General features: G+C 27.8%; 1 protein-coding gene and 1 long non-coding RNA gene across 2 annotated transcripts in view; one reads left to right on the top strand and one right to left on the bottom strand.

Moving 5' to 3' along the window:
* LOC112687783 (rap1 GTPase-activating protein 1) overlaps window positions 1-16,763 on the top strand; it is a 207,026-nt gene that overhangs the window by 13,109 nt on the left and 177,154 nt on the right. The window lies entirely within an intron of this gene.
* Window positions 118-15,448, bottom strand: LOC112687784. Its single transcript, XR_003149007.1, has 4 exons — window positions 15,291-15,448; window positions 13,049-13,176; window positions 363-566; window positions 118-265 (listed from the first exon to the last, which is right to left on the bottom strand). It is a non-coding gene; the product is annotated as an uncharacterized LOC112687784 (long non-coding RNA).

The raw sequence follows: 16,763 nt of genomic DNA, 5'->3' as shown, positions 1-16,763 counted from the left end.
GTTTTATTTAAAAGCAATAAGGTGAAATGTAAATTAAAATAAAAACAATTATTAGAACTGTGTAAGAAAAATATAAATCTTTATACAAATCTTTAAAATTAATTTTTTATGTACTCAACTAAATGCGGCCTTACTAGCATAGTATCTGATTGAAATCTTCTGATTATTTTTTACAAATCATTGTGTTTCTCAAATGTTGATTGACCTTTTGATGCGTGAAACGTAGTGATCCGAATAATACGCAATAAAACCAAAAAATATGAAGCTAGATAATAAAAAAAATTATATATTTTGATTAGTGGTGTGCGTAGTAGGTTTGCAGTAATTAACTGTTCTACATAATATGTATTATGTATACTTACTTAATATTATTAATCTTAATCTCTGATGGAAATTCTGAAACACAAAACTTACGATCTGCCTGATACATATGTATTTCATACGTAATGCGTTTAGCCGAATTTTCAAAAATTGCAATGTGTTTGGGTGACCTTTTTTTTAATATCCTGGGATGCTAAAGTACTTATTAATCCATTTTGTTAAAATTTACTAAAACACTTAGTACACTGAAAACGAAAAGAACCGTTTTTCAAATGGTTAGATTTACTAAAAATATAATTTTCAATTGAAATACATCATTTATTTCGTTTTTTATTAAAAATATAATCAATTTTAATATCCATAATATTGAGTGGTGGACATTTGGACGAAGGTAATAATTTTGATGAAAAAAATAATAGTCCGTTTGGGCGAGTGAAATTATTTTTACCTGTGCGAGGTTAAAATCTGATGACAGATACGGATAATATTATTGCTAATATAAAAATAAAGAGTTTATACAAGAAACACGGAATAAATATAAAAGAGAGGATAAAAACCATTTAGAATACATAAAATGTTTAGGTTTAAAATATCAGGCCAATAGATTGCTTTAAAAACTACTAATAATTATATTATCTGTAATTTTATTTTATTATTTTAATTTTTTTACTGTAGATTATTTCCTACTTATAAATAATAATATTATTAATATCCATATTAATATTTTTTTTAAAAAGAACTTATAATTAATTATTTATATTTTATATGATTTCTTTCAATTAATTGTTAAATGTATATTATGAGCATTTTCATACAAAGCCAATATTGATTAATATATTACTTTAAAATATACTAATTGTATTTATAATTTTTTGACTGTAGATTACTTACTTATATAGTTATATAATATATATAATAATATTATCAATATTCATATCAATATTTTTTTTTAATTACATATAACTTATTGTTAATTATTTATATTTTATAAAATTTTGTATAATTTATTATTGAGTGTATATTATAACCATTTTTATACCATCCAAACGGTATTTTTAGTTAAACAATCTTCGCCCAAACGGTATATATTTATTCGCACAAATAGACTATATTTTGAGACGATTCGCCCAAACGGTGTACGCCCATAATATTAACTAACACTATAGTACATGGGCGTACTCAAGGGGGGTTTTAGAGTCTGGACCCCCCATTGATATTTCTACATACTCAACGATTTAATAGTAAATAGTATAATAATAGTATATAGTGTATTTTAATTTCCTATTATCATCAATATTCAAAGTTTATAGATTATATAATATACCTAACTATAATGTATAAACCATACTCTAGTACAGAGTTTCTTAACCTTTGTATTATAGCGACACACTCTTAAAATATTTCATACTTTGTTTATAATAATAAAAATAGGAATCATGGGTAATATTTAATATTTATAACTAATTGATAATGTAAACTTAAAAATAACGAAGAAAATATGACATAAAACAGCATTTTAATGAGAAATTTGTGACTGATATTTCTCACACAATGTATCAATACGTGGTTAAATCTTCGACAAGGCTACTCTTAACTTTTCTTCGACATTAATTAATCTTTCCCTTTTTTGTTTTTAATTTCGTTTAATGCAGAAAAAGCTATCTCGCACAAATATGACTTTGAAAATGGTAATAACACGGAAAGTACCAATTTTGTTAAACTCAGATACTCTTTTTCTGTGTAAATTCAAAATTCGTCTAGCTCGAGCTCATTAAACTTCATTTGAACAGTGTGATTGTTTATTAATTCTGCAAAATATTCTTTCCCTTTTAATAAAATATGTGAGGTTTCTAAACTAGGATTAAATGGATTCCTCACCCAATCAAACATTTTAAAATTCCAACGATGAAAAGTTATCGATTAATAAGATTCTCGGCAATTAAATAAGATTTTTTTTTTGAGCTATCAATTGGGCAATACTAAAACTAGCTTCTTGTGCCTTATCTAAAATGTTCACTGATTTCACAAATTGATTTGATTGTAGTTTTTTAGAATCTCAAAGCCAACGTTTATCAATTAGAATTACGATAATGATAAAATTGATTTAATGTCAATAGCTGATAATCTATTTTTATTTATCATAGAAATTATATTTAATACCTTTTAATTTTTGTAATAAGTGCCAATAATTTTTGTACATTTTGTGTCATTTAATATTAGTACTTCATTTGGACTTATCCGGCGATACACCGGTTGAGAAACACTGCTCTATTAACAGTAATTTGTTGGTAATGAGTTAAACTATAATTATAATTAGTGAACAGATAAAATAAAAATGTTGGACCCCTCCACCATAAAAAATTCCTGTGTGCGCTTCTGCTATAGTAAAACTTCACGTTTTCAAAATTCAAGCAAATTGATATTTGAAAATTGATAGAGTTACCTATACTAGTTGTCGACCTGCAATAAGACTGTACTATATTCAGGTTGATATAAAATTCCCCATATAATATTTTTATCTTAATCTTTATAATTTTATCTTTGCATAGAATAAAACAGAATGGACACTGATAAAAAATTACATGGGCAACATAGGACAATAATGAAATTAGTCAGCCATTTTATTTGAGGTACAGTAGGAAGTTAGTAACATTTTATTCCATCATGAAACGGTAGTAATACTCTTTATAAGCTACTGCGTATTTTCAAATGTTACTAATAGTAGTATTATTTTTCAAGGTATTAGGTGTAATAAGAAGTTGAGATTTGAGGGGCTTATAAATCTTATACTATGGCATGACCATAGGTCAACCCCCAACCTCCCATCATTACCAAAAAAATATAAATTGTGTTTTTGTAAATGTATTACAATTGTATTTGTAAATTTACTACAACAATGATTTGCATTTTATAGTATTATATCGATATAAACGTTTTTAATATACTTAAAAAAATTATATAAATACCCGTATAATACTATTTAATTATCGATGAATTTATTTTATACATTTTTTTTTTAAACTCTTTCCATTCTGAAATCTTGCACATGGGCCTGTATTATGGTAGACATACTATCAAAAAAATGATCCACAAGTAAAAATTTCTTGGTACCCAGTCGGTCACCATGTTTCACACTGTTTGGTAGATCACATATTGAACATATTGAACAATTACCATAATTGAAATTACAATTAATAACGGATATCAGTTATCACTGATTATAATTTAATAAAAAAAGTTCCCTAATTAAAATGGCCGCTGATTTCGTTGCTACCGTTTTGTGATCACCCCCTGATCTTTGTCTTGCTCAGACACATTATAATAAACTCGCTCAAACGCATTATTTTTATTATGCGGGTAAAAAGTAGGGGTGGACCGATCCTAGAGCCGATACTTGGTATCGGCCGATATTGGTGGTATCGGAAATATCGGTATCGGTTTATTTTCAAAACCGATATTTGAACTGATACCGCAAAAACTACTTGTGATTATAATATCGGGTATCGGTTTTATCGGTTTGTGGTATCGGATTAATTTTAGTATTTTAGTATTTTAGTATTTTAGTATTTTAATATTTTAGTATTGGTTCATGATTTTGCCAAAAAAGTTGATTTTTTTATGTAATGTATTAAAAATCAATTTAGTTTTTACTTGTGATTAAAATATCGGGTATCGGTTTTATATCGGTTGTATATATCGGTATATCGGTTATCGGTAAAAAGTAGTATCGGCCCATACCTAGTAAAAAGGCAATTTGTCCAAACGCAGACCTCCCATCTATTTCGATGAAAATGTGATCTATTAGTATTTTAGTTGATGAAACTGATCCACCACAATGTCCACAATCATAGGTTTTGAATAAAATGTAATTAATTAGAATATCATGTATGTCTTTAAATCCATTGTCAGTATTGCGAACAATAATGGTAATATTAACAATTGGTTTGTGTTTTAAAATAATTATATATAATAAATAAATATATATTTAAAAAATGCTATAGTAAGTTAATAAAATGTTAATTCTCCGAAATGAAAATTGAGTTTTCTCGGAGATTGTTTGGTTACAAATTGGGGTGGTCATCGTTTCCGCCAAATCTATTTCTACTTATATTATTGTGATAGCGTTTGAGAACCCCTTGTTTATCTGCAGTTCTATCAATTATCGATGTATATACAGAGTGATTTTTTTATCGTAAACCAGTTAATATCTCGGGAAGTGTTAGGAATTTAAAAATAATTTTTTTTTTAAACATTCTAGGTTTTACTATTTTACACTGTGTTACAATTTTAATAATTTTAACTTCCTCCCTTATTTGATAAAACACTATCAACTTTTGATTTTCAAATGGCAATACCTATTTTCTATAACGAAAATTTATGAAAATACTTAATAATTTTATATAAATTATATATAAATATTTAATAAAATAATTTTAACGTTTACAGAATTTAATTTCAGTAATCCGTTTGCGACTTATTACCGTTTAAATATTCGTTCAATTTACTACTACTGTACAATTTATCAAACCCAACTGTAAAAACCAGAAGTCAAAACGGATTGATATCTCAATTTATCAATACCCATAACGGTCATAATCGATAATAACTCTTGAATACCAGAACACTGTGTATCAGTGAGCGACTAGCCTGCAGCAGCGCTGTATCAGCTATGAAGTATAAAAATAACATATTATAATTTACCATCATGGTTACATAATATATCACTAATTACTGATTCATGGTATACGGTCCTATCACTTATAATTCAACTGAGAACCGACACAATATGAAAACCCAATAATACTATAAATTTAGAAAATAGATATAATTATATTTTTTGTGTGAAATATGTCATATCATAGATTATGGATAGTACTATCCATAATCAATGGTCATATTTATAACTCAATCAATTCTGTGTTATGGTGATATAATAAATATACAGAGATATCAAAAATTGTTAGTTTAGAAAAACCATTACTTTATAGTTTATACATATTATGCTTGTTTTATATTCAATAAGGTATGTTGTATAATTTGTGAATTTATTTAAGCCTTTATTAGTTATTGATCATGCAAATACATTCATAGGCGGACCCAGAGTTTTACATTTGAGTTTGTCCTGTCCTTTTTTAGTTATTTTTTAAAAATGTAAAGGGGAGGCTATAAACACGTACGTGTAGACCGTGTTATGATATAAAATCTAAAACTAAAGGCTTCGTTAATGATGTAAAATAACGATTGGTAAAAAAATATATAATTATTATTTCAGACTTATTCTGAACACTTACAGTATCAAGGGCGTATTTGAGTTGAGGCCAGGGGGGAGGCGGAACTAATTTTTCTTCAATACAAACTTAAAAATAATTTACAGTTCATTACAGTGGCATACCCAGGGGGGATTCGGGTCTGGACCCCCATTGCAATTTCTGCATACTCAATGGTTTAATAGTAAATAGTGTATAGTGTATTTTAATTTCTCATTATCTTCAAATTTTATAGATTATATAATATATCTATAATTTATAAACCATGTTTAATTTATGGTTGTGTTTATATGCAGGTGCGGTACCTACGCATAAATCGTTATATGCAGGTACGGTACCTACGTATAAAACGTTATATGCAGGTACTGCGTCAAAATCATTCAGACATGAAAATCATTAAATTTTTTTCAGGTATTTTACGTCATATTATTTATTACAATATTACATATTTTATTACATGAATAAAATGCGTCAAATAGAATATATATACATCAAACAATTTGATATGCTGTCATTTATTATAAGTTATTACCTGTATTATAAGGTATTACCTTCATCACTTTTTTTGTTTTTTTGAGGGTGGCTCACTGCTATGTTTTTTTTTAGTGGCTCTATCAACACTTGTTTTATTGAAGGAGCAAAGTTGTTTTAATGCGCGTTTGAGTCTACCTCTAACTTTCAATTTATCCTTAAACTTCAGTAGTAATCGTCCAGATAGATCAGCAGGCTTGCTTTCATCTTCAAGTGTGGTTGATGTTCCTTCGCTATTGTCCTCTTCGTTCAATGTTTGTTGTACTGGAGGCTCGAATTCGATTGCGAGTGTTGACTTTGGTTTAGTTTCTATAGATGCACAAGCGCTCGCTGCAAGTAATGAACAATTTTCAATTTCAGAACCAGATCGTATGATACGTTCAATTTCTTTCATACTCTTAAGGTAAGCTTGAAATTGGTCTGTTCCATGGCAAGCAGATAGGCTAGCGATGCTGAGGGCGATAGGCAACATCATATTGTATTTTTGACGGTTACTCAATACCGGAACTTCTTCCTTATCTAGACGTACTCTATTTTCTATCTCATCTAGTTGTACTTGATCTTCTATTTCATCTAAATTACGCGTAGCTGTATAATTAAGCTCTACATTTCTTCGTTGATGATAACGACTATGAAACAGAGACAATTCGAAAACGGCTGAGAGTGACCCACATTGTTGTTCTCTTATTAGTAGTATATGGCGGCATGGAGACTGATTGTTAGCATAGAACGTACAGGTACATTCAGTATTCGAACATTTATAAACGACTTCATCCTCTTCATATCGTTCTCGTACACCTCCACATTCCAACTTCATAAACTCTTTCCGGTCTTGTAAAGCTTTCAAGCTTTTATGAAAAAGTACACAACCAAGGTCATTCAAGGCAAGTGATGCTTCAGCATTCAATTTACAGATGTTAGTGTCTTTGTCATGTATTTTCAGCGATCTGAGATTTGCCGTAGAAGTGGATTCAGTAAGTCTTTTTGAGCAGAACGATACAAGATGAACGATACTTTGAGAAATTTCAGGAAGCGAAGAGAACCTTGTATGAAGACTTTGTTTTAATGTCCAAAAAGATCTTTCAATTCTGTTATTTGTGTTGTCTCCTAACGTCGGAAGGTTATTTCTAAAACATTTAACCCACATGTTTTTGCAACTGTCCCAATTGTTGTTGAATTGGTCTTTTAGTGAAACGTACTTCATGTTGACTCGAACCTGAATATCATTAACTGAAGCGAGAAAAATATTTTTATTTTCATCGTAGAGCTTTTCACTCTGAGCATACAACATATTTTTGAATTTACTCATAATGTAATTTTTAATTTCAACCACTACGGGTGCTGTTGCTACAAGATTTTTAACATATTTTATTACATGAAATGTGCATAGTAAAATGGTTGCTTTTTCAAACACTTCCTTCAAAACAGAAATTTCATTAAAATCTTTGTCAACTATGAAAATATTCGTATCTTGAGTGCATATCGTTTTAAAAACTGAAAAAGCTATGCGGAGATTACTGCTGGTCTCTTCAGATAGAAACGCCAGCATACACATCTCACTTTTATTGGTAGTAGGATTGAGATAACAAAAGCCACACAATTTATATTTGGACATGTCAAAATCAAACGATGTGTCAATTTGAACGACAGTTAAGCATGAAGCTTCAAAAGATTTTTTCATAATATTTGAACTAATACAAAGCACTGAAACGTTTCCATCAACATCTAATTTACTGACTACGTCACCTCCCGCTTCCTCAATTCCTTCCAGAAACATCTGCAGTTCCGATTCATCGGACGATTTGGGAACTAACTTTTGAAGCAAATTTCGAATTTTTTGCGATGAAAGTTTTTTGTCAAATTTACTTTAAAATACACGACTGATCTGACTGACTTTACAGTTTGCGTCGTGAAGATCTGTCAACACGTCTTTTTGTTCACCAGTGAGTTTCATTCTAGTCGTTCCAAATGCAGACCTACTTATTTCGTGATTATGTTCTAAACTAACACTCGTTATCTTGACCCGAGTAGAGTTAGCAGGCTTGAAACAGGTAATTTTAGCTTTGCACCCAATGTAATTGTAGTGTAGTTTAGTTCGTTTACCTGTACTATTTGAAGGCCGGTTGTAACCATGTCGGCACAGAATTGTAACTTGACGCTTATTGTTGTTGGTAACAATTAACGGTTGGTAATTCTCATCACAAAACGTTTTAAAAGTTTCAAAAAATTGTTCATAACTGTTGAATATTTGGCCCACTTTAATATCATTCTTAATATCATCCATGATAATGAAAGAACTCAAAAAATCACGCTTCACACAAAAAAACGCAAAAAACCGAACAAATAACTATGCATAGAACACAAAATTAAACACAGAAAGGACCACGGAGAATCACGGAGCATAGAATAAAATGCAGACAAGTGTCTGCGAGCAACTGGTTTCATGTAATATACTTTTGTACTTTAACTTTACTGTTTTTACAATGTGGTAATATTGCGATGAGTACAATTCAAGACTGATTATCGGTGTGGTGGAAAATCCTCACGTCACCTTATCGAGACAGTGATTATCTTAATGTGATGAAATAATCTGCCAATTACTCTTATTAAGTTTTATACCAAGCGTGCCTAACCTTTTCAACTTGTGGGTACATTCGAAATTTATATTTATACTACGGGCCGTATACACTTCACGGTTTTTTTTTTTGTTCATTGTGATAAAATGTACATAACAATAGACATGATATTATCTTTTTTCACTTATCGAATTGATCACTCTAATCGTGTATGTTCAAACTGTATGTACTTCAAGTACCTATTGTATACAATATCCATGATTACCGAGCAAAGAACGATTGACTGTTTTTTTCAGTTTTATATTTTATTTTCGATACGAATGTACAGTACCTGCATACAACATTTTATGCGTAGGTACCGTACCTGCATTTAACGTTTTATGTATAGGTACCGTACCTGCATATAACGATTTATGCGTAGGTACCGTACCTGCATATAAACACAACCTTAATTTATATTGCTTTTTTAATATTATTTTTTTTTTGTAATGTATTTTTACTACCAAATAAAAATTTATATCAAATTATAGTACCTACCAGTGGCTAGGATTTTCTGAAGGGGGCTGTTAGTTATAATTATTAAATATTATATATAATACGTACAAACTAAGACTTTTATTTTAATTAATATGTATACATAATGTCTGTAATAGAGATGTAATGTATATTCGAATTCGGATAGCTTTACCATAAATTATTCGAATATCAGTATTCGATGCTACAATACATATTATTATTAAACGTTTTGTGTTAACGTAAACGAATAATTTTCGTCACGTATTGTCGCAATCGCGATAATGTTAACCTGAATATATGTAATTAGTATTGTGCATTATTTTATATTTCATATTGTATTATCGATTTACCTATATTCCTATAATAATGTAATATATGATACGACTCAAGGGGGGGGGGTGTCATATCTACCAAACATCCCCCTTGTATACGCCACTGGTACCTACCTATTATAGTAAACCTTTGTGAAGAATATGTGTGATGTGTGTATAACAATTGTGACTATTAATATAGTTATTAACAGTAATTAGTTGGTATTGAATTAAACTATAATTATAATTGGAAAATAGATAAATAAAAATTTTGAACCCCCCAAACAATTTCTGGGTACGCCTTTGGTTCATTGCCTATAGCTCATGTCCCTGTAGTTCATTCGAGTGAATAAATAAAAATACAAGTATTAAATCGAATTAAATATTTATTTAATAAATGTAGTGCAGTGAGTTTGTATTATACAGTGGTATAAAACTGTATTATACAAGGTATTATATGTTACATATGGTATAAAATTATTTTATATAGACAGTATAAAAGAAAAAATGAAAGCGTTATTTTTAGTAACTCAACTATTAATTTTTTAGTTGTACTTATAAAATGGATCTCCAATAAAGTACAGTATTATTATAAACATTAAAAATATACAATATTATTGTAATAGTGTTAATTTAGAATTCAGGTGTTAATAATGACTAAAATAAATTTATTGTACTTTTGTAATATTCAAATATTGTAAATATATAGGTACAATGAGATAGTATATAACTATAAAAGTAGCAAGTCTCTTTATTTCTATTTGAAAAATCAGTATTTCTATGTATAAAATACATACGTATGTTACCTATACCATAATTGCAAATCGATAGCATGACTAAATATTAATTTGGTGAATAATTTTTGTATTATGTATTTTTTTTAATTTTTTCTAACTTTTTAGCCATTTTTTCAATTATTCCATTTTAAAATAATTTATATTTCATAATTAACAATGGGCTTTGTTTAATTCCTTATAATTTAAGGTACTGCAAGGTTCTATACGGTATAATACTGGTATAATACGGTATTATACAAAAAATAAATAAAATACCGTATTTTAACATCTCTAAATAAATGTATTTTAAACATACTGCACATAAAATAAGTATTAATAATAAAAACACAAATAGTTCTTATATTAAAATTGTACCTTCAGTCTGAATCCTGTATAAAAAAAACAACAAATTATCATAGTAGTAATAGTACCTATTAATTATTTTTTAAAAACTTTAAAAAACAATTAAGATAGGTAACTTAATTTAACAAGTATCTAAGTAGAAAACAAAAGGTTGGTAAGTAGTCAAATAATTCCAAATTTCTTTATTTCATTTTGGCATATTGTCAGTTATTATGATTATTATTTAGGTTAGGAACTTCTAGCTCTATAAAATATACAAATATGCATGCATTTGTTCACAAAAAAAAATGACTAAATACCTATGCACAACAAAAAGTACCAGATGTTATGTTGTAAAAAAAAATGATAGGACATTTTTTTTTCAACAGTATTGTTTATCTATCTTGTTTGGTATTCAAAAGTTATTATCGATTATGACCGTTATGGGTATTGTTAAATTGAGATATTCAGTTTTGACTTCTGGTTTTTACCGTTGGGTTTGATAAATTGCACAGTAGCAGTAAATTGAACGAATATTTAAATGGTAATAAGTCGCAAACGGATTACTGAAATTAATTCTGTAAACGTTAAAATTATTTTTTTCAGTATGTTTATATATTTTCGTTATAGAAAATAGGTACTGACATTTTAAAATCAAAAGTTGATAGTGTTTTATCAAATAAAGGAGGAAGTTAAAATTATTAAAATTGTAACACAGTGTAAAATAGTAAAACCTAGAAAGTTAAAAAAAAAAAATTATTTTAAAATTCCTAATACTTCCCGAGATATTAACTGGTTCACGATAAAAAAATCACCTTGTATTTCCACGCATTATAAATAAATATAAATCGAACTATATTATATATAATTATATAATATAATATAATTATATTATTAGCCTATTATTTAACCTATATTATAATATTATAAGTTATAACCTATATTATGCGTAGTTAGTGCCTGTGTTATCGGGATTGGAGTTCTGTAATCGAATATGTCAGTACTGTGACAACATAGCAGTGTGAATCGTGAATATTATTCACTGAATAATATACGTATTTATTGAATATATTAGAATTTATTTATATATATATTATAAATTATTCTGTAAGATGTAATACAAAAAAACAAAAAAAACGATTAATTAATACAACAAACGAAGTAGAAGAATATAAAAATAAATTTTTTTTAAAAATGACGTTTTTAAAAAAAGTATGCAACAATTATTTGAAATAATAAATAATTAATAGAATTATAAGAAATATTTGACTTTATATAAATACAAATTTAATTATAAAATTCAATTTAAGTTCAAAAAGATGAATCCGAAAATTAAGTCAAACAATTTTTTGGGGGGTTAATAAGAACCGCCTCTCCAGAGGTGGCCTCTGGGTAACTTTAAATGATTCTTATATTATAATTTAGACAGTTATGTAGAAATAGATTTGGCGGAAACGAAAATCGAACATTTACGTTTTGGCGGAAACAATACTTGGCGAACACGAAAATCAAGTTTTTTGGCGAAAACGGCTGACTCCCACAAAGTCGGTTGCAATTAGGTACTAAAAGATTACTAAATTTGGGGATAAATCCGGATTCGATTAGATATAGTCGGTGGGCCAACATTACGTACATACCAATTTCACTTAAAATCAGGTTTTCGAGATCAATTCCAATTCCATACGTATACTTTATTTTCAAGTTAAATATATCAATATAGCAATACAATCTACCTAATCTTGTATCTCTTCCGATCTAGGAGTTCCAACATTTTTTCAATATTTCTTTTCTAGTAATAATAATTTTTTACAACATTATTTTTTAAAATATAAAATCTGTAATTATTTTTTACAATAATCATGCACAAGGATAAATAAATTGATATATATATATATATATATATATATACATGACTAAAGCTGCTATCCAACTGTGGGGTAATTGTAAGTTGTAACCTAAGGTACAACATTTTGATGTAATTTGTGTCCAAGGTATTTTTTATATTATAATGTTTGTTAAAAATTAACAGCCAATATTTTCCTTCCCATTTTATCAGACATAGGTCTGTCAATATTAATGTTATAATATAGGTGTGGTTAAAAACATTTTTTTAATCACTTTTAAATTAAAACTTAATTTATTATTTATTATAAGTTTACATATGGTCATATTTTTACTAAAACTTAATTAATTAATTAGTTAATAATTTATTATAAATCTATATCGAGGCAGGTAAAAAGTTGAATGAAAGTTGCCTCACAAATTAAATTTGAGTTATTTTTCTTATTTTTATAATAAATTTTTTTTTTTCAATTTTTCTTTTGTTTCTAGTGTCCCGACATTTAAATGCTATATAAGTATTACTTTTGATATTTTTTAAAATTTCTAGAACGTGGACCGCAACTTACGTATATTATTATCGAAATGCAATCAGTGCTGTAGAAACCGTCGGTGCAGGCGGTGCAATGCACCGGGGCACTTGATCTTGAAAGGGCCCTACGGCCCTACGCCCTTACCGATTATCTGATAATGTGACCTAAAATATACAACAAAGAAAAAAGAAAATTATCTTATAAAATTATATTAAATACTATTGTGAGATGATGAATAAAGGCCTTTTAATATATTATGTTGATAGACGCACAGACGGTAATAGTTGCATAATAATATGTAACTATATTACCTATAGTGTCGTTAGCATGAGACACGAGTTCGCTGAAACTTATGATATTTCTGGCTTGCGAGCGACTCTATCAGTTTCGGTTCACGTTATCGCGATTACCTATTTCAAAACGTGTATTTATAGATTATTGTGTTGAACAGTGTATCTATAACCAATCAGATAAACATAACATTTGTGATTTGTCGACTACGCGTCGTTGTCATTCATTCCTTAATACGCATGGAATAACAGCCTAGCTCTAGTATACGAGTATCACTTATTTTTATTCCAATTAAAAATGTCTACCAAAAAACATTGCATTATGCAATTTACATTTACCGAAATTTTAGTACTTTATAGAAGAATTACATTTAATAAATTGACTATATAAAAAAGCTACTTTTTTATTATAGGAATTTAAGTGTAATTTAAATTAATTTTTTTATTTTAAATATATCATAAAAAAATATAAAACAGCTAAAGTGATAGGAACTAATAATTAGTTATGTAGGTATTAATAAGATACAGTTATTTATAAAATTATGTTTTCGTTTCTATCACTCTAGCAGTTTTATATTTATGTATAATTAATTTGATAAAGTCATCTGGTAGGTATTTTTTACTATTTACGTATTGAAATTTGGGATTTAAGTCAAGTATATATATATATATATGTAATTATTACAAAATAGCGTAGAATTTTTTATTTTTCAATTTTCGGTAAAAATTAATGAATGTCGGTTATAACTATATATAATTTATATTCTTATTTTTATATATAATTGAATTAAATTTTGTGTTTGTATGGTAGCCGTTAAAAATTTTAAGATTTTCTTTTGTTTTCGGGCCACACGCGCGATGTATGTCACAATAATAATAGAGGTCAACTGATGCGTGACCAAAACCACTCCAGAGTGCCGATTCATTGTTATAGTGTTTTTTGCATCCCCTAAAAAAAGGGGTTTATACATTTTTATTTCCATTATTCATAATATTCCCCCGACGACTACTAACAAAAGAACATTTCTCCGACCAACTGACTTGGTGGTGACGACTGGACAATGATAAAATTCTCCCTATGAATAAAATGTTGTCTTTTCTAATATTAAACATGAAATATTAAAATTGTGCGGAAATGAGGAAATTCAATTTTTTCGTTTGTTGTTTATTTGAATCATAATATTTTTCAATTTTTTTAACGATAGTCAAAGGAATTTGTTGAATAAAAATGGTTTAAAAATTAATTCGGATCAAATTTTATTAGAACGTGACGAGATAAATCGAGTTTTAATTTAGATGACGAAACGTGGTTATATTTGGTTTTATTTTTGGCTTTATTTCATATCAAGAAAACCTTAAGTCTTTACTTATTTAGTTTAAGTTAAAGCCAATAAGAAGGAATATTAATTTTTTATTTTCATGGAGATATATGGCAGATTACATTTACAATATCAAAAATTAATTAAATATACAATTTAATAAGAAGCCACACGATTGAACTTTCAATGAAGGCTAACGATGAAGTATGCAAAATAATCTCCAAAATAATAATCAGAATAGTTTCAAAATACAACTGAATTAAAACATAATAAAGAAGCAATAAAAAAACATCAACCATATTGTGATATGAATGTAGATTTCCACTCACATTAATTAAAGAAATCAGAATTTGTTTTAACCAAGGGATTAACAATTTAAAATTCCAATTCTTATCGTTACTAAGTTCTCGCTACACAAGATAGATCAAATGATCTATCACATTCATACAAGACTCAAACTCATATTCATATAATTTCATAAAAACCATTTCCAATTTATATTAAAGGCACATTCTCCTAATTGTATCTCAAACTTGATGTAAATTATGAACTTACAGAATTTATGTGTAAAATCAATTTTTCATACTTGATCAACCATACAAATTGTTATGAACATTACAGACTACTTATTAATATATATTTAAGAAAAGTTATAGTTTTCATATTTACCAGAAGTATAATAAACATCCATTACGGGTGATTTAGTCAAGATATTATTTCTCAGTGGCGTAACTTGGAGTCAATCCTAGGGGAGGGGGGCAAGCAGAAGTAAAACTAAAAATGCGTTATTACTATTAATAAATAAAAAAATACTTAAAACTCATTTTTTTTTTGTTTTACATTATAAGACTGATAAAACGATATAAAACTCAACAAAATTATTAAAAATTATAAGTTTTTTCCTTTTTCACTCATAATGAACGTAAAATGTAAAAATGTTTTTAACAATAGGTATAACCGTCGTAACGTCACGCGTCGTTGTGACTTGTGACAGAATCACAGAATTATTAAATTTGTAGTAAAGTACTAAAGTATTATTCTTGGACATGATTATATGATTATTGTGTGTTATTATTAATAGTAATATAATTTGATTGTAGTCAATTAATAACTGGTACCATGGGCCTTTACACTTATAAATGGTAAAAATAAACACGATAATAATCTTAGTTCGCATTGCGCTATTGCGATAATAACTAATAACCCGCCATGCCATCACTGTCATCTCTCTACAATTCCTCGTATTACGAAATGAAAGCGCTCGGTTTATAATGATACTATTAATAAATAATAAACTGAGGCAGTCAAAAAGTCAAAACGATAAATCTATTATTATTAATTATTATATAATCCATTATGCTGTTTAATTTTTTTATGATAAAATAGAAATTGAATTATAAGTTATAACTTTTAAAGGGGGAAAAACGATACTATTGCCCCCTCAATAAAATATCTGGAGGGGCAGTTGCCCCTTCTTCCCCCCCCCATTACGCCTATGTTATTTCTGCTCTTTTGTAGTTAAGATATCAGATGACCAACGTTCATAATATCAAGCGCTTTCCGATAAATCACCTTTATCCCTTTTTTTTGTGACACAAAAATTTTGATAACTAACTCAATTAAGGTATAATTTTGATATCGAAAATACATGGTTTTTTTTTTTTTTTAGAAAACTGTATATTACACTAGCACCTATAATAATTTGTAGTATGATGGTATATTGCATGAATTATAACAAGTAATAATTTATTACATTTGTAACAATTATTTCAAAACCAAGTATGTTAAGTGTGAGTAATAAATTACATATTATTTGTAGAATTTTTTGACCTTCGATCTAAATAATTTTATATATACTGTAAAACATCACTTAACGATCACCTCTAAATAGCGGACACCATAAAATAACGGATGTTATTACAGGAACGGTGGAACATTTTCATTAATTTTCTATATGAAAACCTCTAAATATGGGACACTATTAACGGAAACTTTTATTCAATTTTTGAAATTGATCATTTTTGTCGTATTTATCATATTTATATATATTTAGAATAATTTTTGAATATTTAAATAAAAGGCTAAATTATTAAATTATATTGTATTACATAGGTACATTATTATACAATATAGTAAATCTTA

This window comes from Sipha flava, unplaced genomic scaffold (genome assembly GCF_003268045.1).
Source record: "Sipha flava isolate LNK unplaced genomic scaffold, YSA_version1 361_pilon_pilon, whole genome shotgun sequence".
In the NCBI taxonomy this organism is placed as follows: Eukaryota; Metazoa; Arthropoda; class Insecta; order Hemiptera; family Aphididae; genus Sipha; species Sipha flava.
Note: the sequence above shows the minus strand (reverse complement) of the source record. Positions and strands in the feature narration are given on the sequence as shown.